At 39.7% G+C, this 25,638-nt stretch overlaps 1 pseudogene; it reads right to left on the reverse strand.

Annotated features, from left to right (window-relative positions):
* Positions 1-840: 840 nt before the first annotated feature.
* On the reverse strand, positions 841-25,329 carry LOC116840051 (spindle assembly abnormal protein 6 homolog; annotated as a pseudogene).
* Between the last annotated feature and the right edge of the window lie 309 nt (positions 25,330-25,638).

The following is a 25,638-nucleotide window of genomic DNA, read 5'->3' on the forward strand; positions in this document are numbered from 1 at the left end:
CACACATTTGACATGCTGCGAGACAGACAACACATTGAAACACAGGTTAGGCATCCAGTGACAGGTGAGGCACATTCCAAACCCTTGGACAGTTCTTTGAGACATGCAAAATCCTCTCATATAAAATAACCCACAGAGAAAGAGGTCAAGCAAAAAACATTGCAATTATGAATACCCAATTTTGTCTGGATCCAAACATGAGATGCATTTGAAAGTTCCAGAAAGGAAAGTATGGTATAGCACGAATAGGAATTAGGGTTAACCCGCTGCTGCTCCCCACAACCTCATATATGGTCTACAAGAAAAGTAAGTTTAGAAAAAGGTTAACATTTATAATACTGACATGAAAATTAAACTGCAGAGTTCCAGGTATTACATTTTAACATTATTTTGAAGATTACAGTAGTGCATTAGTTTAGAGCAGATCTGTCTCACTTTAACAATCCAATGACCAATTTCATGTCTCCCAAAAAGTAGACTATTGAATAAAAAGGAAAAAATGATGATAGATCAAAGCTATTTGAGTATCAACTGCAAATATTTAGTCACAACAGATCAAGCTAGAACTGTCTGAAAATGGGAAGAGACACTGAAGTGATATCTGTATCATTTCTTAGAAATCAGGACAAGGACCCTATATTTTATAAAAGAAAAAAAATTAAGTGTGTGTGGAGGGAAGGAGAGAAAATGACCCATAGATATGTAGGAACATATAAGGGCAAACCCTTATCAGGTGAAAGGCAGATTCTTCCACTGACATCTTGACTCTCTCACAAAATGGGTTGGTTGTATTTTATGTGAAACTCAATACACATTTTGCCAACAGACCCCAGGTTTTAAACATTTTGAAAAAGGTGGATTCAATATGTTTGATTTAAAATGGTCTGGAGAACAAATGGCCAAAAAAAGAAGTGATATAAGTAAATGGAATTGCACCCACTGAGAGTGTGTATCCATCCTAATCTATCAAAACTTACAATTTTTAGAATGGTACAGTACAAAAATTTTCAGCATCTAGAATTCACTGAATCTGTTGTTTGTTACTAGAACTGTCCAAGTTTTGAGAGTAAATATTAGACACAAATATCTATTAAAAATAGAAACATTAGATAACTGTCTGACCCCAGTTATAAAATACATAATAAAATAGGCACTTTAACTTTGTAGTCTTTGCACAGCCAATATAAAATGGGTGTTTCAAAGTTTTGAAGAGTTTTCGTGCAAAAAATCCCAAATAGAATGCAGTTAAAAACCACCACAAACAACAAAAAGCCTGGCTTGCAGAAATCATTTTTTCCCCCCACACAGAGTGAATAGTTATCAACAGAGGTCATCCTTAGTATGTCACAGAATAAATATTGCACACACATTGGAGTATTCCTGTTGTAATTTGCCATTTTTAAAAAAAGTTGTTCTTAGAAATTCACAATTTGAGGATTACAAAAACCACTTCTAAGCAGAAGGGGGGGAAACTGGTACATACTGTAGTAATAAGGTGTGTGCATACATACAGATCTAAGCACCAAAAGCACATGAAATAAATGCTTTCATTCAGCCTGCACAGCTTTGTATCTTTGAAGAGTCAATCAGCTACTGCTTTATACTAAACAAAATAAATCAAAAACATCAACTCATTTTAAAGACTTAGATCTAGAAATGAAATCAGTAGGTTTTTTGATAGCTGGCTTTACCTCCAGACCATATTTTGGCAGTTTTGACGAGAACAAACTTTACAGAAAAGAGTAACCAAGTCCAGATGGACCATTAAGTCAAATTTATGACAGTATTGCTCAAGCACCTTTTTTTTCCTTTCACATTAGACATGCTATATCAGATGCATATATTTGATGCTGCTTCCACTAACATGTGCAACCTCTTAATAAAATTGGAGCTTATGATGCAGGAAGTCTAGTATGTTGCCCTGGAAAGTAAGCAGATATTACAGGTGGATTTCCTTGCTTGGGTAACATAGTTCTTGATAACACTGGGGAAAAAAAAATTGACTAGATGCTGCACTTTTTGTAAGGTGGTTAAATGTATATACAAACAATTATTCATATTAAATTGTTTTGAAAACACAGCTTAAGTTCACCATATAGTAAGCTTCCTCCCCTGCTACCGTACCCTAACCCCAAAAAATCATTTTGTCTTTGATTCAACTACATACACAAGTAGATGAGCAACTTTTAGTATGGGGCTATTCACGTGCTTAAAAAGTTAGCTACCTGCTTAAGTATTTTGCCAAATCAGGACCTCATACTATAAACATTCCTGTGTAGGTTAACAGATTTGGCCAATAATATACTTTAAACTGTTCTATTCTAATAACATAAATTTGCTAAGAGTAGCAATGGGCCTGAACCAAAACTCCAAAATGCCATTTCTATTCTTCTAGGCTGAAGAAGTTCAGATCAGAACTTACTAGTTCAGCTCCATCTCTAGAAGTAACTCCACCACACATTCATATTGTCTCCATTAAAATACTAGTGTGTCAAACAGTGAAACCTGAACTACCTCAGTATTCCCCTACACATCGAACAAGGAAACGAATGAAGTATCTTAAGATATCATGCTACATCAAATAGTGATTGTATAAATGGTGACCACTGTAACATGGTTTCAAATCACACAGTTAAATACACAGGGTATTATTACTGAACGTTTACATTACCGTAGCACCCAACAGCCCTGAAATGCTGGCTAATTGGGTCAAACAAACAAGTCACCTTTCAAAACAGTTGAACTCCATTAGATCATTTACCTGTGCTTGCTACAGACAAAGGTTTTAGTCCTCTCAAAGGCAAGTTGACATCTTTCTTCAAATATTTTGTGTCTAAACCAGGTGGCCCACTGAAATATCAAAATGTGGTTGGGGAAAAGGTTATTCAAAAAAAGGGAGAAAGCTACCTGTAATTAATATCCTTTTAAAATTATATGGTCTCTTATGCCACCCCTCCTCATCCCCAGTTTTCTAGTTATTAGCTTTTATTCTTAAAATGTGCAGAAGTAATATAGTACAATGTATTCCTGATAGCTGTATTTTTATTTATTTGGTTAAGAGAAGGGGCACGAAGTAATATAAAATAAATGCATACTGCAACCAACTTCAGCTGCAGAACAGTGGACTGTAAACAATAGGAATTATACAGTTCATTGCTTTCATTCTGCAGCTACTGAAACATTGCATCTAACATTGCACTCTGACTAGGAATCCTAAAAAGAATGATTTCTTAGCCTTAAACAGAGAGCTAACAGCACCCATCACCTTTTACAGGCTATGGCTAGTAACAAAAGGCTCAGTCAGGATAATTTTGTGTCATTTTCAAAAGGTATGTTACTATGTACAAAGATGTTACGGCATTAATAATAAAATCAAATTATCTATCAATTTTAAATAAACAGCAAATTTATTAAACAAAATCTATAAAAAAGTAATTGCTTGGGGGGGGGGGACAGATTAAAAAAACAGAGCAGTTTTACCAAATACCTAACACCCATTTAAATTTATTTCCATTGTCATAAGATTGCATCATTCAGAATTTTTCCCTCACCCTCTAAAAATACCATCTAACCACACTCACCACACAAAAAGCCACACACCACCACAACATATTTTTCCTGCTTATGAAGACTTACATTAGGGTGTAATGCACACCACCTTGATATTCACAAAAAGGGGAAATATTTGGAATTTACACTACAGCCGGAAGTACTTTTTGCAGCAGAAAGGAGACAGTCAGACACAGGAAATGTACGTCCAACAATCCTCATAGTGGAATTTTATAGGCAATGAACTGACCTGATGAGCTAAAAATAAATATAACGGATTCATGTAAAACTTAAGACATTCGTAACTGAGAAGGGGAAAAATAAAAAACTGAGGCACCACACCATCTAGCACTTCACCACAAGATGAATCACTTGAAGCTTTCAAAACCAGCCAACCTATGCTGACGTAACCCTGCTGGTTCTTCTCTGCAGACTCCCACTGACTTCAGTGGGAACAGAATTAGGACAATGCCAAGTGCTTTTGAAAAATCCCACCCTGAATCTATTTTTGTAGAGCCTTGAAAATGTTCTACACACAGAGGATCAAGTTGGCCGCCTTACATGGCATATATTCTTTCTGCAAAAAAGTACTGCATCAGTACTTCTCTATTTTAATGAGCTGTGATATGGTGCTGGAGTCTAATGTGTTTCCATAAAGGCTTCTATTATGCAAGCTCTGATGGAGCAAGCAACTGATGATTTAAATATTTTCTCTCTTTATACTGCAGGATAAGAGAAAAAAATTACTTGGAAAAATTACTGTAACAGCTCTTCTCACATCCTCAAAGTGTCTCTCTCTTTGAAGCTTGGGTTTAGCTCAGATAATAGCTATAATCTTTTGAAACCAATGAAAAAATCATTTACTGTGGAGATGAATATCAGCTCTATTCTTGCCTCGCAAAAAGTACAATACTGGAGTTTGATAAATAATATACACCACTAAAATATTCTGGCTGATGTCGCAGCCATTAGGTTCTTGCTTCCATTTTCTCTTCTCTTTCCAGAAAAGGATTTTTGTTTGGTCTTTCTTGGCAGAGTCTATTTGGCTCCGAGCTCTCTCCACCATTAGAAGAGAAGGTAGGAATGGTGATCACTGACTGAAGATGGCTGCAGAGATGTCTGAACAGTTAGGTTCCACAGACCACATCTCAGACAAGCAGCACAATCCCCTATATCCTCCTCCTGCTGCTTAGTTGGTGGTTTGCTTGGGCAACAACAACAAGGTGTGCTGGACTCTACCTTCAGGGAACTATAAGGAGGCTCCATCTTACTTTGGAAATAGTATGCTATCTACCACCAAGCCAGGCATTCAATGTCTTGAAAAACATTTCTAGAGGCAAAATAGTTTCTAATCTTGTCTTTACTTTCCTTGCTCTTGACAGTTATATTTCTATGCATGAAGTTGTGGTGGTGTGTGAACAGGGATCCTGACTCCAAGGACAAACAAGCAAGCTCAGGTCAGCTGCCCACATACCAGATCATACTGAAGAGAATTAGAAGTTATTTGGAGAAGTGCCCAAGTAAAAATCTAATTATTTGGCAACATTTTGAATTTAAGAAAGGCACACAGTTCCATCAGGGGTTCTCAGTGGAAGTTCCTAAATGCTAGTCCTTGACCAGTGTGCTTGGCCCCTAGTAGATACTAGAGAGAGAAAGTCCACTGCCAGGAATGGTGGACCTGAAGAGAAGGTTAAACAAAAAGGTGAAAATAGACGTCTCTGCAGGGTTTAATTCTTTTCCAGATCTTCCCTGGCACTTTTGAACATTCTTCTGGCAAACAAATGGGTGTCCCACGGATTCCTTGAAGGAAAGAGAGTCAAACAGCAGCCCATATAGCACTGCCTGAAATCTCAGACTGATGTTACTTACAACACAGGAACAATTTGATATTAGCCGAATGTGTGATTTTTCATACAAGCTCTTTTATACACACACACACACACGCGCGTACACGTGAAAATAGGACTTGTGCAATCTTTGTCTTTAGAAGTTACCATAAAATGATGTAGGGTGTTATATCACTCCGCAAAAAAAAAGGAAAACACACCACAACTCACATATGGTCTGAGTTTGGGGGCACTAAAGGAGCGGAGGCTGGTGGACAAGGTCTTGTCTCATGTAATGGAGTGCTGGTTGAATTTGCTGGTAAGTTGATGCGTACCTATACAATTTAGAGAGTGAAAAACAAAAACATTGGACAAGACTTGTGTGTGTTTATAAGACTCCCGTCACCATAGACAGCACACGTTTTTCCTCTCCCAAATAGAACACAAATCATCATTGTACCATTAAGCCATATTTTGTGATTTTTAAAGTCCTTTATTTTTTAAAAGATTACTTGGGTAACTACTTGGGAACATCAGGCCTAGACCTCTGCTGTACTACACAAGCTTTATGCTTGCATGACTCCATTGTCTTCAGTGAAAATACAAGGCTCAAACTGGTGAAGAGTCATGCCCACTGGCTTCTGGAGCCAGATTCTGCTTCCACTGAAGCCAATGACAAAACTCTCATTGAATTCAAGAGGAGCAGGAGAAGGCCCCTAGTTTGTGTTCCTTAGAGGAAACTACATCTGTGAGGGAACGCCTGATGTACCCACTTTGGAACAGTATAATATCTGTATTATTGAATTTATTGCTGTAAATGCAACCAGAGGCTTAGTCAATGGGCTAATTTTTAATACATTATGTGAATAATTCATCTAAAGGTAAACTAACTTAATAAAAGTTGGGGGGGATAAAGCTTTACTGGGGCAAGTTTGAGATTACTGCACTTTTTGAATGTTGCCTCACAATTGTCAATAGAAGCTTCAAATTAAACACATTTACCTATTTTCTTATGCTACTTTTTTACAGTTTAAGCTAAATTTATTGTTTTCATACTCTCCACCTATAGAGCCAATTTTTATTTTTTTTAATTTCTGTTTTTCGTATCCTCCAACTATGTACTAAAAGAATTTTGGCTTCGAGTCTAACTCTACAAATGGGAGGTAGATCAAATGATCCACTTCGAAAAAAAGACTATTACATGTCAAATGTTGCAATTGTAAGGCCCAATATAGTGCAGCTGGCTGAAACCAGGAACAGATTCTTTATACTATTACAAGATCTGAGATCCCAGCTCTTTTGTGGGCTAGAGACATTTCTAGCTCTGATGAATTGTGAGATATCAGGCACAAGAATGGATTAAGTCAGGCTTGAGCCATAGACTAGTGATAGTTTTGCTTGGGGAGGGAATAGAGAGAACATTTATATAGTACAATTTCTTGTACCAGGTTTTTTTTGGGGGGGGGGGGGGTTTAATTAACAAAATGCCAGACTACTTAAAAGCTGCCCAGAGATTTGGAATGTAAGTAGGAGTCCCTAGCAGAAATGGATTAGTGGGCAGAGTGTAGGGAGGCAGTGAAAGTTACAAGATAAAGGCCATTTATTGTATAGTTATAGAAAAATGAAAATAATGCTTTTTCAGATATATAATTGGGCTCAGTTAATTTTTCCAAGAGAAACAAAGACGCAAAAATGGTTAAGAAAAACGCTTCTCCCACTTTTCCTCCAAAACCATTTACCCAATTCCTCTCTTGTACTCTGTGCATAATCTGTCAAAAATGGTTAGCAATGTTTTCTTAACACGTGTCTTTATGTTGTATTTATGATATAAGTCAAAAAACTGTTGGGCAGAGGGGAATACTTAGATAAGAGTATTGGCCATTTCAAAGTGTTCTATTTTTCAACATTTACATTAAGCACAGCTCTAGTTCTCCAATGCAGTTATTAGAGCCAAAACATTCCATGTTAACATTAATATTCCGGTGTGCATTATCCAGAGGCAAATCGCAATGGAGAATTAAGCTGTTCAAAACTAGGACACTTCAACAGAACACATTATAGTGCAAAGGAGGTGAAAAATAATCAAGTATATATGCCTGCCTGTGGATTATATCTTGCAGTACTGGTGACCACACGTGAGATATTCATTCGCAGAGGAACAGAGCCTTTATAGTTATTAGAAAGGGAAGCAGTGCTAATTAGTGGAGGCGTCACAGGGACAGAGAAAGGACTGTTATGAAGTAGAAGCTGAGGCTGTAAGGGAAAACAAACAAAAATAAGTGGAAGAAAAGTCTGTTTAAAGTAAAATATGACAAAAGTAAACAAGCCTCCTGTAGGGAGGTGGTGTGGTTCCCCGGTGCCCCGGAGAAGGACGAGCTCCGCGGGACACCAGAGTAGGTGGAGCCAGGCACTCCAAGTCTGTTCCCCTTCGGGTCAGAGGCTGGACAGGAAGTATAAGAGCTCAACCCAAGAGCTCACTTAAGAGGCAGCTGCTGGAGAGGCCAGACGCCTTTGGCCCAGCTCCCGCAGGGGAGACTCCAGCGGCCAGCGACGGACTTGGAGACTGGCCTGACTTGCTGACACTTGACACGGACCAGCGTGTGGGAGAGAGTCGCTGAGCCTACCCCTTGCCAACTGCCCCGAGGATCCAGTGGTGATTGACCCCCTTGAGGACACCACCTTGACCCAGGTACCTCCAGAGTGGGAGTTGGGAAGTAGGCCAGGCAGCCAACCCAAGTCTGGTTGCAACACAGCTGGAACTCATGTCAAGATATGTTTTGGCCAGGATCCCCACTGACAGCAGTGGCCCTTTCACCACCACTAGGGCCCTGGGCTGGGACGTAGTGGAGTGGGAGGGTCTGCGTCCCCCCCCAACCCACCTCCCAATGAGGGGGTAGCAGTCTCCCCCTCTCTCAGGCTGCTTGGAACCTGAATCACATATTTATCTCTGTCTGCTCAACCCCTGCATGAGGGCCTGAGCCTTGGACTCTTTACTGCCCTGCCCTGACCCAGGGCCTGGGCTTATTATTACCTGTGTGTGCTCAGCCCCCTGCCGAACGGCTTCAGCCAGGACCCCTGAGGCCCACCTGATTCCTCAAGAGGCCGTGTAAGGACTAAGGGAGGCGGTGTAGTTCCCTGCCACCCCAGAGAGGGATGAGCCCTGGCTAACCTCTCTACACCTCCCAAATATGCTTAAGTTGTCTTGATATTTGTGATATAACTCCTACAAAAGTCTCAAGTATAGTAAGGCAGAAAGGTCAGTTTTACTCCAAGCGGGGGGGGGGGGGGAGAGAGAGAAAAAACAACACACACACACACACACACGTTTTTTAATGTCTAAGGATGTGCTAACCAAGACACAACATTATAGGTCCATAGTAAACCCTTATTGCTAAGCAAAAGCTAAATAGAAAAAGAAACACTAAGCAAATAGATTTGTCACAAATGTCCCTCTTTTCCCCTTACCTCAAAAAAGGTGCCCATCCTTTATTAATGTTTTCAAAGTGGAAAAGCCCCTTCCACTGTGCATCTTTTCCCCAGTGGAGGGAACCAAAAGTTTTAGAAAAAAAAAAGAAAAAAGAAAAAAAAAAAAAGAGTCCCCTTCATAGTACAATGGAAGCCTGGGACTAGCAATAGCACTGCCAGCCATAGGCCTCTTCTGATATAATGTTACCAAAGGTCAACTGAGTTTGAAAGTAGTTCCAGGACAGGGTATTTTTGAGGCCAGATAAAAGGACGTCAGTGACTGCTCTTTTTTTTTTTAAATAAAGAAAGTCTGGTCATTTGTAACTTTAGTCCCAGCCTTTTACCATAACAAGACTTTTTTTCCAAGTGCTCATTATGTCATGAGCACTTGGACACAGTGCATCCGATGAAGCGGGTATTCACCCACGAAAGCTCATGCTCCAAAACGTCTGTTAGTCTATAAGGTGCCACAGGACTCTTTGCTGCTTTTACAGATCTAGACTAACATGACTACCCCTCTTATACTTGACATTATGTCATACTTTCACTTTGTACAGAAGATAAAGGTGTTCAGATTACCATCCACAAAAGAGAAAGCATTCAGTTAAAAATGTTGGTTAGCTAAGGAGCTTGTGTCAATCTTGTGTCTATTTTAACTGGGCTTCAGCCTTGTGTTCTAATACTGCCTAATTTTTATTCAGCTTCCTGTCTTTATCAGCTTTTCACAACTTTTAGTGAATCAGTCAAACATTATCCTATCCCAAATCACTTTGTTCAGGTCAGTAATTTCTCTGCCCTTAGCCAAGAACTTTAACTCTGTCTCAGATTACATTATGGATTCAGCTGGAACTTGTGTTTAGTTTTAAAACGTAGGGAGTACTAACAATGGGTTAGCTTTTGCCGAGTTTCAAATCCTATTGTAATATGCTTTTAGCTTTCTTTTCTCTTCAGCAGATCTATCCAAGTATTATAAATGTCTCTACTCCTCTTCTTCTCCAAACAACATTTTTGCTCCTCAGCACTGAATTTTAGGAGACCCTTGAAGACGCGCCGACTATTTAAATTTCTTCCTCTCCCTAAGAATATTCATGCTTTTCCCATTTATACTAGAAAGCCTTACCCCCACCTGTTTGTTGTTGTTGTTGTTAAGGATGCACTGCTCTTACAGGTTTTCTGAAACTATGAAGTTAAACAACTCAGGTAAAAATTTTGAAAAAAAGAGCCTAAACTGTATTAGGAGCCAAAGTTCCATTTTCAAAAGTGGGGTTTTGCTCTTAAGTTCCTAAGAGCTCTTGAAAATTTTACCTTGTTTAATGGACTGGTTTGCTTTCATGACATAGTCTGTATGTATCAGCTCTTTCCTAACATGTTATTTTTGTACAAGATTTAGGAAGCAAATCAAATCAAGTTTTTATAACAAACTAAACCACCACACATTGAACAGTGTGATTTCGCCCCTACCCCCACCAACACCCAAGAAGTCCTGCACGGTCAAACATGACTTGTTAGACTAACTATAATAGCATCATCTGGTGACTCCTAACATTATCATGGAAATCTTTGGGAATTTTACTCATCGCTAGGTTATTTTTATATACAACTGCCTATTAAGAAAATATTTATCACTTATTTTCAGAGACATCTTAGTGCACACCCATCCTGCAAAGCATCTCAACCCATCTAGCACCATGTAGCCTAATTTTCAAGAAAGTAAATTCTTATCAACCAAAACATGTTAAGTGGATAAAAGATAATTGAGCCATACAGCTGTGTGTGTCATCAAGAGAACAGTTTGAAGAGTTTTACCCAAATGATTTTCCTGCAAATATTTTGACAGTAGTGATCTAGCTAGAGAGATACACAGATTCATAAATTGCAATTTAATTTCTTCAATTCAGATCCAGGGTGATTGTAATATTGAAATCCTTAGTAAAAAGAAGCCATTACGACAACTACTCTTTAGGTTGTTCTTTGACAAAAAATTAGTTCGTTTGGCTCCTGACCAATGAAAACCCCAGCCATCTTCTTGAGTTCCGCAGCAGTGGAGTCAGTTCACTATTCCTAAAGGGATAACAATCCCACTCTGATGGTTGTAGAATACCAAATTAAGTATGGATCTCTGTAAATGGCAATCTTGCAGTTGGGAATGCTATCTAGGGACTCAGTAAATTCAGAGAATCCCTAGAGTTGAGTCCTTCACCTCCCATCTGTCAGCCAGCAAATTAGGAATGGAGAAAAAATTTTAAAATGACAGCAGAGCCAAAGTATCTGTCTTTCACTACTCTGGAAATGGAGGGGTCATGTAGATTTTAAATCCCCACTTCCTTAGAACAAATCAACAAATTAAAAAGACAAATAGGACTAAGGAAAATGGGAGAAATCCCTTCAAAGCAGATGGATTGTGGAGCAGCTCCTAAAGGGTTTTGTTATAAGTTAAAGTGATATTTGAGGAAGTCTCCCCATCCATTGATTTTTTTTTTAAACTGACACAAAAAATCCCAACCAACCAACTTGTCCATTTACTAGAACTGTAAGGTGAAGTGACTCTTCTGAACAGTCTGACATTAGCGAGTGGTAAGCCAAAGATATGCAGGACAAGTTTCAGACTGGCTGGAGTGTTTTCGAGAAACAGAGTTGGAAATTGAAATAGCTCGCTATTAGTAAAAACTGGTTACACACAGCATGTCCGGCCATGGTCCAAATTTCTTTCTACAATCTGACTCTACTGTATTGCATTTATAATAGCCACAATATTACCTTTGCCATTTAAAAGAAAAATTTTTGTCTTCACAAACGATTTTTAAGCTGAACTCTGAAGGCAACAGTTTTTAAATTTACACATTATTTCTGAGGCAATTTAAAAGTTGGAGCCAAAACTTATTTCAGCCATCTAACAAAGCACAGTGCCTCTACTATTTCAGCTGTGTACCACTCACTCATTAATGATTTGTCAGCTGGTTGCAGAGACTGAGTGAGTGTAACCAGCCCTTAGAATTAACAATCATATTGATTTTTCCTTTTTTCACATTTGTTAGAAGCCATCTTCCAGATGGTCCTGAAAGAAGTGAAATGCTTGTTAACATGTCCTCCTGGTCTAATTTTCCATAGTACATCAGTCTATTTCTTCACTGCTGCATTATTCACTGAGCCACTGGGACGCATTTTCACCTCTGTACCACCTGTCAATATCATCTTAAGATTTTTTTCTTCTGCTCCAAATATCATCCACAGCTTCAGTTTAGTGCTATCTGTTATACACCTCAGAATTCCTGAACAGCAGCTCTTTTCTTCAGACAAGTATCATTGGGATATATATAAATCCCCTACTGTGTTTGTATAATTTGGAAAGCACTAAACAACCTCAGACTTCATTTAATGTTTCTCCATTGACTATTTTACTTACAATTCTTAATCCTTCGTTTGCATTATGAGCTAACATGTACTGGATAGAGGCTACATATCTTTTCCTGCTGATTCTGAAGTGATAAAACATCAGGAAGAAACTGCATGAAGATAACACACTAAATTTTCTGCACTGCTGACAATTTCCATTGTCCAGATGTATACTAGTAATGGACACCTTTCTGGAAAACTCTGTCCTGGGTTCAGTAGTCTCACAGACGAGATAATGACTGTTTCTAATATGGCAGTCCATCTCCTGAATGAAGAGGAGGCCAACCAATTTATTATTTCCTCCTGTGTCCACTGAAACTATATAAAGTGTACCCATTGTACAGTTTTGGCCACTTTGAGAGGGGGTAACCAGTTCAGCCATATCCCTCAGTGTAGGAACTCGCTTTCACTCTACCAGAATCCTTTAAAATGGAAGGAATTTCACATGCGACCACAGCACATTTTATTTTTCCCTCCCAGTCAGATCTCAACCGTCAACCATGCTCACCTGAACCCCAAGGGATAGATGCTCAGCACAGCTGACAAAGGTAGGTGTGTGAAAAGATAGGGAATAGATAGGGAACGGAGTGAGCATAAAGTTAATATGGGGTAGGGGGAAGAAGAGGAGGAAGAGAGGCCAAGAAACTGCCCTAACCTATACTGAGTACTGTTTAAAAGCTGCTTTAAATGGCTAGCACTGGAAATCAAGAGGAGCGCTGTATACTCCACTCAACCCCCAACAAATCCTCTTTGTGACTCAGAAGAAATCCTCAGCTGCTCTCCGAGCAGTTTATAGTGCTTTGTGCTGTTGAGAAAATGCAAAACAAACAGCTACAGGCAAGACCAAAAATCTTGCCCCAGGAGCAAGAGATGGGCATGTTTAGAACTGTGTGGCTTTGTTCACTTTTCATTCAGATCTGAGACTTATTGTGGTTTTGTGCATATAAATAATCAAAAAGATTTCCCAATCATAATTCAGTGTAACACAGCACAAATACTTACCAGGCCATACTGCAAGGCTGCTGAATTGGTGGCACTTCCTGCACATGGCATATCACTGTGACCTGATGCCCCATGCACTGATGCAATTTTATTCTCATTCAGTTGTTTATTTAGCCAGCAAATTACTACAAGGAGAAAGAAATGCATGAAATTAACATTCAGCTCTACATAAAATGTCACAGATTTCTGATTTGTCTCATACAAAAATACAGGCAAGTATATTAGAGTAACTGAGGATTAAAGATAGGACAATGAATTAATGCCTTAACTTTGAGGACATGTGCAAGCAAGGCCAACTGACCTAATTTCAATATACTGTAAATGGAATAACACTAATTATACAGCATATGTATTTTCAGAAAGCCAACAGTATTCAAAATGCATTAGTCACACTATTTATCATATTGTATATTAAACATGCACAAGTTATTTACAATATTAAGTGCTGAATTTAGATTGATTGAAAGAAGTCAATTAAATGAAGCTCTAGGGATTATCACCACATATAATGGGGATGCAATTGAAACCCATCCTGCACTGCTGAGCACTGAGTGTGAGGTGGCAAACACCTTCAACTCCCATCGAAGACAATGTTCTTTGTTTCCTGATAGCTAGGTCTCGGACAGGGTTGGAGTGGCAGAGTTGTTATTCAACCATCATTAATGTGACTTTGCACATATCTATAAGTTTTATTAATTGTAATAGTCTTCATTGCCTCTCCCACACAGCTATATACTATACTAGTCTTACAGTAAAAATTTTGTACCAAACTCTGATCTCAGTTACTCTACTGACTTCAGTGTGGTTAATCCATTTTTATAGTATTTTAACAAATCAGAACTTGACTCATGCCTCGATATGCACACAGAGAAATTCAATACCCACCTTTTCCAGTTCAAAGATCAAACTTTGCCCTTGAAATTGGTTTCAACTCATAACAGAGTGGAGAAGCAGCAAAACTAAAGTGCCCATGGAATATAAAAATGTTTTTAATATGGCACAGGTTTTAGTTCGACAGTTTACATCATCATTCTAAAGGATGCCTTTACTCTCCTTACCATTCTCATTAATTTTCAGCAGCTGTTTGCTTTCTTTCAATTTCTGAACAGTGATGTCCAGCTGCTCTTGCAACTTCAAGACCTGGGAACAGTAATGAAATTATAGTATATAATTCATTAATCTGAGCAATCTAGTCTTCAAAAAAAAATTTTTTTTAAGTGTAAAAAACTGGTACAATTCTTCCTCATTTAGCAACACCATCAATACCAAGCTTTCTATTCCAACATTTTCTCCATAACAATCATTATGATACTAATAACACACACTGACAATTACGAGGGTTGGAGAGAGTCAGGTTATCAACCTGCCTTCCAGGAATTGTGGTAAAGCTTGTACACTGTACATAAACATTAAATATTTGCATTACTCTGTACTTTTCCATGCAAAATACACACACACACACACACAGACATTTACCTCTTCCTCTCTTTGTTGAAGGGCCTGTTTTACATTATTAAACTCCAATCTCTCCTTTTGAAGGGTTTGCTCTTTTTCCTCCTAATATTTTTTCTTATTGCAATGTCACTGCATTTTTTAACTTCAATTTCTCCATTAGTTTCTTCATCTCTCCCTGGAGTTTTTTGATAATTTCATTAGCCTACCCACACCCAAAAGTAAATAAACAAACAAACACACACAACACAAGTGAAAAAACCTGCCCCGTAGATTAAAATTTAATAAATGCTCATAAGTGTCTTACTTTCAGAAAAGAATCCTGTGGCACCTTATAGACTAACAGACATTTTGGAGCGTCCCTGCCCCCAAGTGTCCTGCATCTGACGAAGTGGGTATTCACCCACGAAAGCTCATGCTCCAAAACGTCTGTTAGTCTATAAGGTGCCACAGGATTCTCTGCTGCTTTTACGGATCCAGACTAACACGGCTACCCCTCTGATACTTACTTTCAGAAGTTTCTCAGAAATAGACTTCACAGTGGTTTCAAATTTTCCAATTTGAAGCTGTTTCATTTCCAGAGATTCTTCCAACTTTTTCTGAAAGACAGTTTTGTATTCATGACAGGACAATGTCAATATAACCAAATGCTGAAATGTAGTGGTGCTGGTGACTGCAAGACTCCAGGGATTAGTAATGGGAGAGAGTGTGCATTTTATTTCTAGGTCACCAATTGAAATTAGTCCTGTTCAGTGGCAACCCATGACAGCCTATGAAGGAGATCTGGTTAACATAGATGCCAACTCTGTGGGTGGTACGCAGCTGGAGCACCAAAAGGGGAAAAAAAATAAAATAAATAGTGGATGCTTAGCACCCATCAGCGGACCCTCCCCCGCCCTCCCATCCACTGAGGATCAGCTGTTCAGCAGCAGGCAGGAGAAGGAGAGAAGCAGGGCCAGGAAGAGGTGGAGTGAGGGTGGGGCGCACTTGGGGGCAGGGACAGGAAGTGGTGTGGGGGTGGGGCCTTGGAGGAAGAGTGAGGGCAGGGGCAGGAAGTGGAGCGGGGAGGTCAAGCACCACTCGGCAAGTTAGAAAGTCAGTGCATTTGCTGGTTAAAAAAAAGTGTGTGTAAAAAAGCATGTGTGTGTTGGGGGGTCATCTGAAGGCTGTCCTGATAGGCCTAGTGGAGAACTGTCCCTCTCAGAAAGTACCATCTCAACTGTCATCCTTGCTGGTAGAGAGACCAGACGTTGCACTTGTGAGGCAGGGTCACTTTAGAGTAGATCTTCCATCTCAATGGTTAATGCACACAAGCAGGGCAGCATGGGGAAATGTACGCTGCTGCTGCCTTGTCTGTAAATACGACTTCAGTTTCCAAGACTATGAATTCTTTCATGAGCACTGAGTTCATTAATGTATGGTGTTAAAAAGTAAAATTAAACAAACCAATTTGACTGTAGCCATGTTGGTCTGTTTCAAATTTAAAGGAAACTGTGTTTAAAAACAAAATTAAATTGGTGGGAGCCGAGGGGGAAGAAGAGAATTATATGTATATATACACGGGCCTGGTCTACACTAGGGCATTAGGTCAACATAAGACAGCTTACATTGACCTATTTACATCAGCGTACTCACTGCAGCCTTGCTCCCACTGATGTAAGTGCCCTACTACACCAACATAATTCCACCTCCACGAAAGGCAAAGGGCCTATGTTGGTGTAGTTAGGGCGATGAAGTGCGTTACTTACATCTATTAGCTATCATTCTTGTAAATTTCATGGCTCCCCCCCTTGCCCCAGAAACAGGGCAGCCATTCCAGGCATCTCGGCCCCCCACTGAGAGCACCTGGTGGCGATCTCCATGCTCAGAGTCCGGGTTGGTGAGAGCCCAGATGTCCCCCCAGGCCCCTGGTTCCCCACACTGGGAGCACAGAGCTGAAAAGCCTGGTGCAGCTGCCCCACTCCCAACAGGGAGCCAAGAAGCCCGGTGAGGAGCAGGGAGCCAGGCTACCGGCAGGGATCTGTACACAGAGCAGAGAGCCCTGACACTCAGCCCCCCACATTGCCCCTCTTAAGTCGGTGAGAGTGCTCCTAGTGAGGATGCGCACCACTGACAGAAGAAGGGCAGTGTGGACATGAACCACCTCAGCAATTACTGTGGTTGTTGTAAGTTGACCCAATATAGGTCAGCTTAAGTTTATAGCGTAGACATGCCAACATACACACCCTGACAAAATAAGACTTTTGTTTTAAGCCATAATCCTCACATTAACACTACATCATTTCAAAACTGGTTTACTTTCCAAAGGAATATTTTAAAAAAATCTTTAAGATGTGCATGTTTTACACCTCTAGGGAACATCTTTCAAGCAATGAGTTGCTATTGCAAACCTTGTGTTCTTGTGCACTTTCACAGACATCTGTGCTTCTTATTACTACTTGCTCTTTATCTTTCACTTCTTGTTCTAGGACTGCAATGCGTGTTCTTAACTGGTTTAGTAGTTTCTCCTTTTCATGGCACTCTGTGTCCAGAGTTGAATTCTCTCTTCACAGGGACAGAACTTCTTGTTTTGCCCTCTGATACTCCTATCAAATGAAGATTCAGGGGAAAAATAGAAGAAAAACAATAAAAGTCTTTACATTAAAGTGTTAGGGAAGAATTTTCGGATGAGCAGCTGAGCAGTTCTCTGTGAGGACTGGAGAACTGTAGATGAAACACTAATGAAAAATGAGTTTGGTCAGCTCTATCCAAGGAATTAGCCCTTTAGACAGACTTACCTTCATTATATTTCTATTCTCTCTCACCAAAATTTTCCTCAGAGGCTATTAGCTTCTCTGCAAATAACTCTGGTCCAGTGCAGAGCCTCACAAAAACCTCCTTACACTTTTATGATAACATAGTTCAATTGTAAATTTTTCTGAGGCAAGGACAGTGTTTTCTTGTACGTTTGTACAATACTTAGCATGTTTTAGTGCTAGCCAATTAAAGTTATACAGATGCAGTAATAATAAAGATGCAAGAATAATTTAATGAGCCTCATCTAACTATATGATTTTGTCTTTGAAAGTGAACACCTGAGTGTCAATGCTTGAAACAAATTACAGTTACTATAGTTTTGATTTCATTTGTCTCTGGAATTTGTGATTGTATTTTACACAATTATAGAACTAAAAATGGCTAGTAGATTCTTAAGCAAACTTTTACAAAAGTACCATTTGGCCTTGCCTCAAAAGCAATACTACCTAGTCCTTGCAACATCTGTGTTAACAAGTGACAAATAACTGTAAAATTCTATTCACAAGACAAGGAAAGACACCAAATACCACACCAGCAACACATCAATATTGCTACTGTGTAATGGAGACCATTATCATAGAGTAGAGGTCAGAGAAAATTGCACCCAAACAGTTCACAGTGCAGTTTTGTTTGTGTTTTCCTGCTGTTACTATACCTTATTCTCAAAAAAAAAAAAAAAAATTCTCATTAGTCTCCTTTTATTATGGAATAATCTGTTCATTTTATGGATGTATTGTGTTATGAAAATGGGGCGGGGAGAAGTTCATCTGTAATGATTTCAGAATAATTCTCATCGGTCTTGTCATATGCCTTTGGTTAGGCCACCTCCTTCTACACGCAAATGTTTGTGAAAATAAATAAAAAAGTCTAATCCTCTTACTAACTTCAAACAAGTCTGTCTGTCGTCAATTAAAATATAATTGAAGAGGAATAATTGTACATATGGCATGTATAATAACTAAAGAGACAACATCTTGTTCAATTCACTGTAATGGAAGCCTAACACCAGTGCTAATGGTATATAATGAAAGTACTACATTAAAAGAATTTGATTAAATAGCAGGTAAAAAATGTGGTGCCTCAAACAAACAGTGTCATGTCGCTTTAATAACTTTTCATTATAATTAGAAAATGATGGTATTATTTATAAATCTGTTACTGTAATAAAGAACAGCAGATTTAGACAATCAAGATTGTACCATATATGGTTTAGTGATCGAGCATGTTGTAATAAAGATTTGCAATTTAGATTTGAATAGACTAGACCTATGCAAAAAATAATTATTGCTGAATAGATTCCAAAATATATGCCAGGCCTTAAAAGAAAATTCCAATGCCAGCTGTTGAGAAGGTGTTCACACAGGCAAGTTTCTCTCTATTTCTTCCCTATCCATTTCAAATAGAAGTTTCTAGAAACAATGCCAGAGAAATGGTGAAGATAACTCATTTTTCCTGCTGCTGCCTATAACTCAGACACACAATGTCAGTCTGACTATCTTGCCTAACAATATGGCTGACCAAGGCACTGCTATATGACAAGTAATGCTGCATGCAAGCACTGAATTCAGTATTAATTCAGAATTTTGCCAGGCACTTTACAGAACAAATCCAGTGATTATAAGCTCTTGGGCAGGGATCAAACTAATTTTAAATAGTATCAGGATAGATTCTATTTAGATTTTTAAAATGTTTTTGCCAAGGACTATGAGGCATGAAAGTAGTTTAATAGTTTCCTCCTCCCTCATGCCTTTGTTTTTTGTGGGGGCACTCAAATAGTTTGCCAGGTCATATCTGAAAGTTTTGTTGAGAAGAGATCATGCTCAGAGGAATTCCTTTTGCCAAGTTAGCAGTGACACTATCAGGGTCTGCAAGGTCCACAAAACACTAATGACTGCTCATTCCCTTTCACCAAAAAAACATGAACTAACTCTTATCTGCCATGCTCACACCTTACTGCACATTAATATGAATTAACTACATAATTTCAGTTTATCAACAATGTAACCATATGTCACTGAAACAACAGGGTTGTCCTTACTTTCAGGATCTTTCCCAATGTTCTTGTTCTGTAATACAAGAACACCATGTTTTCTCTAGCTTTTTTGTAAATGTCAGCAAAAGAGCCACTCAGTTAACAGAAAGCAGGTTGGGTAGATACATCTCCTCTCTCACATGACAGCATAGCAGCCCTGCTCTACATGAAGCCTTTCAAGAACTAACCCTTAAACTCCTCAAACCAACCCTCGCCTCATGCAAACTCAGATCCCCAGAGTCCGAGGCTCTGGGCATTGCTTTATTAGGTGAGCCTACAAGCAGCCACTGCAGTTTATTTTGTACGGTGGAAACCCTGACCCCCCGCTCTCAATAAACAATTTTTGTCTTCCCTTTGGTACCCCACTCAGGGGCTTTTGTCACTCAAGTATGTGCTCTGGCCCACGGTTATTACCAAGTTAATAGGCAACATCTTCAGATTTATTACTCTTATTATTGAATGAACACTTCATTCTCACTACCGTTCTCACTGGCTGGCGAATGCCTCTGAACTATCCATTTATATACAGTAACTCCTCGTTTAACGTTGTAGTTATGTTTCTGAAAAATGCGACTTTAAGCAAAACGATGTTAAGCAAATCCAATTGCCCCATAAGAATTAATGTAAATGAGGAGAGGGGGTTAGGTTCCAAGGAAATTTTTTTCCACGAGACAAAAAACACTAAATAAATACACACATACACCTCATATAAGTTTTAAAAAATTTAATATTGTACACAGTGATAAAAATAAAAATAAATAAAAATTGATGATTGTGAAGCTTGGTTGAGGTGATGAAGTTAGAGGATAGAAGAGGGTGGCATATTTCCCAGGGAATGCCTTACTAATAAATGATCAACTAGCACTGGGTTACCAGTAACCCCTCAAGGGTTAACAGCTGGTTGTTAATGTAGCCTCACACTCTGCAAGGCAGCACAAATGGAGGGAGGGGAGACAGCATGGCAATCAGAGAAAGACAGACACCCTGTGTGTGGGGGGGGGGGGGGAGAGAGAGAGAGTGTGAGAGAGATGTGCACTGCCCCTTTAAGAACGCCAACGCCACTCTAAGTACATTGCCTTTAAAAAGATCAGGAAGTGAGACAACAGCTGTGGCCAGCAAGTTCTCTCAATCCTGAGCTGTCCCCACCCTGCTCTATATGGAGAACGGGTAAGTGGGGGGGAGGCAGGAATACGGGGGACACCCTGACATTAGCCCCCTCTCCCCACCCAGCACACCAAGCAAGAGACTCCCAGGAGCAGCTCCAAGGCAGAGGGCAGGAGCAGCACATGGCAGCGGAGGGGAGAGACAGCTGAACTGCCAGCACTAGTAGCCTGCTGGGCGGCCACTGCACAGGGAACTTAGGGGAGTGGAGAGCTGATGGAGGGCTGCCAGTCCACCCTGGTTCCAAGCCCCCACCAGCTAGCTCCAACAGGCTGCTTTTCCTGCAAGCAGTGGACAAAGAGGCGGCTGCCAAACAAACAATGTTATAAGGAAGTATTGCACGACTTTAAAGGGAGTATGTCCCCTAACTGATCAGCAATATAAACAATGAAACAACATTAACCGGGACAACTTAAGTGAGGAGTTACTGTACACACATGGCAAGCATGACTCCTTCAGTATAAGACCCTGTCTTCACCCTTTCATCTCAATCTCTCCCCCATCCTTCAATAAAAGTGTTAGAGAAATAGCTTATATGGCAACACAGAAAACTTTAAACATTTCTTAAATGGGTTTTATCTTGATGAAGAAATGTTTTTCTAAAATATAGCAAGATGAAGATTAGAGAAGACAAGCTGTTTGATTTATAACCCAATTCCAAAAGAGAAAGATTACTGTCTGATTTGCAAGAATGATACTGGTCATAAGTTGTTCAAGCTTAATTTTCATCTTGCTGATTGATGGATGAATGTTGAACTAATTGTTGGAAAACAGCACTAGTAATCAGCTGTTTTTATAGAATGCGTGTGTGTCAAGTTTTCCCTAGACTTTCACCTGGGTAAGACTGTCAGCTTCCTCAAGGTTGTCTCATGTACCTGGCTTTTTGATATTTTTCAGGGGTCACAGACTTACAGTGTCTGCAGTATGTAAACCACTGAATACTTTTTAAATTGCTAATTTAAATGGGACTTTTCACAAACTGATGCCAAACTAAGGCTGATGTGTTTGTAGAAGTGTCAGTCCCAGGATATGAGAGAGAGACACAAGATGGGCAAGGTAATTTTTTTTCTGGGACCAACTTCTGTTGGTAAAAGAGAGAAACTTTCCAGTTTATATAGAGCTCTTCTTCAGGTCACCTGAAGGAGGGAGGAAAAGGTTAGTCAGCACATAAGAACTGAATTTTAAGAAGAAACCTTTATAACTGGCACTGATGTTGTGTTTCAAACATTAGATAATAATTTGTTTTCTGTATTAAGACACTTAACCAACTCCAAATTACAGATTTGATTGACTTTCTTTAATAATCCCAACTAAAAGAATTTTATCAAACAGATAGCCACATTCCTAGGGTCCTCTTTAGAATTTATAAGAGCTGATTATTTTGGTATTAAATTTGATGATCTAACTCAAATTCAATAGTACTACTAAAGGTTTTGATTTGACTTATTTTTAGTTGAATAGTAGTAAGACTATATTAGCTTTGGTGATATGTTCTCTAGATTTGATTTTAGTTTATATTAAAAAAAAAAAACCAAAAAAGAACAGATACATGTCTTCAATAAGCATTGTGGGTCCAGAACCTTTGAGGACCTGGGTTAACCTAAAAGTCTCTCCCACTAATTAGCCTTTGGTTCCCACAAATGTGTCATCTCCCTCCCTCCTTAATTAAGAGCAATCTCTTCCTTAAATTAAAGTTGTATTTAATTTGTGGGGTTAGATGAAGCAATAGCACAGAAAAAGGAGCAAATGTTTAGGCAAATAGTTTTGATATAGGGATGGGGCATACTGAGAGCAATAGCCAGTTACCATGCAGGGGTTTGTTTCTGAATAACCCTACAGCAATTATCCAGCTATACAGTGCTTATGCAGATAGATTTTCCTGAGCCAGAGTGCAAGGATTTGCATAATAGAAAAACATACAATTATGGTCAATAATTACACAGCAGCTACATGTTTGAGCTGGAGGAAACATTTCAGTACAGACTGTATTTAGAGTCAAAACTATTTATGCAGCAATTTTACATGCTTTATTTATTCTCCCCACCTCCTCATACACACAAGGGTCTTGTAGAGCTCCCAGAACTACTCTGGAGCAAGCTTTAACAATATGTTAAGGTTGGGATATCCCATGCTAAGTGTATCAAAATAAGGGGCCAGATCCTTAGCTGGTGTGAACTGGCAGAGCTCCAATGACTAAAGCGAAGCTATGCTGATTTACATCAGCTAAATATCTGACACAACAAGACTTTTAAATTTACTGGAATTCATTAAATGAATTGATTTTTAAAGGCAAAAATGTTACCAGTAACACAACTTTTAATTCCGCAATAAGCATACTACTTATTATACTAGCTTTATTATACCTCTTCAAGTCCTGCAAATTTGGATTTCAGCTCCCTTATAGAAGATTCAGATTTGTATTTTTTCTCTGTGAGATCCTTATTAACAGTTTCAAATTCAGATACTCTGGTTTCTAAGTGATGCACTTTTCTGTTGAAAGCTGCTTCCATCTCTTTCTTTTGCTGTTCATGCTGAAGCTGATACTGTGCTTGAACCTTAAGCAGGAAGACGAGGATATTAATCATGCATATATACGGCATACAGACAGACAAACATCTGAGTTTACATACAGATATATTAATTTAAAATTCAATTAAATACAGTTAAAGAAAAAATGCACACCAGGCTCACAAGAGATACAGACAATATTAAAAAACTACATTTACACATTCCCCCTTCACTGTAGAATTCAGGGAGTCTCTTTTTTTAGGAGAAGCTATTAGATGAGGGACCATTTACTTCAACAGACTGCCACAAAGTACTCTTACATATCTATGCTATAGATATGAAGTATTCAATCTACAGGTTATTCTGGTGCTGCTCTACCTGAGCCAGATGCCCGTAGCACTGTCTCCTTTTCTGCTGCGATTTCTTGGGAGCACTTGTTAGTCGATGAAGTGGTCTGCGATGTCCATTCATTTTGCAGTTTATCCAGTTCCTTACTTTTTTCTGCCAAAGCCTGAAAATATCACATGCTGATTTCTGTTTGCATAGCAGTTACATTTTTTTTTTTTAAAGTCAATTTGGTATAGATTTAGCACCACACTTTCAGGATTTGGTTTAGTTTTTTAAAAATAAAGGCTGCTTCCTACCTGCTGTGTTACCGTTAGTCTTTTCGAAAGTCCCTCTTCTGATCAGTGTAGCTTATCTTCCAACATACTGTTTTCCATCTAGTAAAAGACACCAAACCCCACAAACTATATTATAAATAATTAAGCAGCCCATGCTAAAATTACAGATTTTTCCTTTATAATAAGAACCTTTTACCAATATGTAAAATGACACTGATAGTAATAATATGGGTGACAGTATACAATAATTAGGAGGTCTCCTTCCAAACCACTAGCAAAATTTTAAAAAAAAGTTATAATTCATTACACTTTCTACACAGCAAATATTGTAAGTAATATGTCAGTAAGTTATATGATTGAGGAAGCAGGAATGGAGGAAAGAAACTTGCTCACAATATTGTAATGTATTTGGTTTAAAAAGGAAGATCTCTAAAGCACTTAAATATTTTTTATTTTCCATGCAAATTTGCTGGTCTTATGTATTTATTTCTCTGTTTCTTCTAGAAATAGAAGAAGACTTTTGCCTAACTTCAAACCCACCTTGTTCATCATAGTTTGAAATCTAGACTCAGCTGTTATTGGAGTCACATTCCACTTAAGAGATTTTAAAATAGCAGATAGGGGAGGGGGGGAAATATCCTTATGAAGCAAACAGCATATACACCACCTGCCAGGGACCTACTTGTGCCAGCCTAGATTTAGAGAGGAGGGAATTCTTTCCCATAGCACAAACTTCCCTTTAGATACAAAATTATCCTCATTGGGAGTTGAGGGAGATTCATTACTTTAAAATCCAAGAAGGAGTTTTGAACTAATTATAGGTTTAACACATTCAGCATCTCTAGTTTTTCCCTCTCATAGTATAGTTTTCAAATCACTGCAGTCTAGTTATACCAGGCAGGCCCATTAAATGGAAACTTTCTAATGTTATCGCTTATTATTTTCAAACATAAATATACAACAAGATAAAAACTTGTATTTACACACACACACTCCTCTCTACCCTGATATAATGCAGTCCTCGGGAGACAAAAAAATCTCACCGTGTTATAGGTGAGACCACGTTATATCTAAGTTGCTTTGCCTCCCCTTCCTTGTTCCCTGACCACCCCCTCCAGAGACCCCCATCCTTAATCACGCCTAGGACCCCATCCCCTACCCAACCCCTGCATCCCTCGGCTGCTCCAACCCTTATCCACTCACCCTGCCCCCTGACAGGCACTCACCGGCAGCAGCAGGAAGTGGAGCAGCCCAGCCCCAGCCCATTCCACCACTTCTCAGCTGCAGCGCTCCACTTCCCACTGCCGGTGAGTGCAGGGAGGTTGGAGAAAGCATGCCCCTCCACACTCACCTGCGGTGGGAAGCAGAGCATGCTGGGGCTGCGTCGCACCACTTTCCTTGCCCTGGCCTCAGCCGTATCACCTGCGGCAGGAAGGCGAGCACCATGGCTGGGAGGTGGCGGAATGGAGCGGGCTAGGGCTGCGTCGCTCTGCTTCCCGCCGCAGGCGAGTGTGGAAGGCATCCTTTCCCCCCAACCTCCCCGCACTCACTGGCGGTGGAAAGCGGAGCAGCCCAGCCCCAGCTAGCTCCACGCTGCCAGCTCCCAGCCATGGCGCTCCACTTCCCGCCAGGCGGGCTAGTGCAGGAACTTTCCCCAGCCACCCCCCAGCGACACAGCTGGGGCTGAGGCTAGGAAAGTGGAAGGGGCTGGGGCTGCGTCGCTCTGCCTCCCACCACAGGTGAGTGCGGAGAGGTTGGGGAAAGGACGCACCCCATACTCACCTGCGGCAGGAAGCGGAGTGCTGCGGCTGGGAGCTGGTGGAGTGGAGCG

The sequence above is a fragment of the Chelonoidis abingdonii genome, chromosome 6, assembly GCF_003597395.2.
Source record: "Chelonoidis abingdonii isolate Lonesome George chromosome 6, CheloAbing_2.0, whole genome shotgun sequence".
NCBI lineage: Eukaryota > Metazoa > Chordata > Testudines > Testudinidae > Chelonoidis > Chelonoidis abingdonii.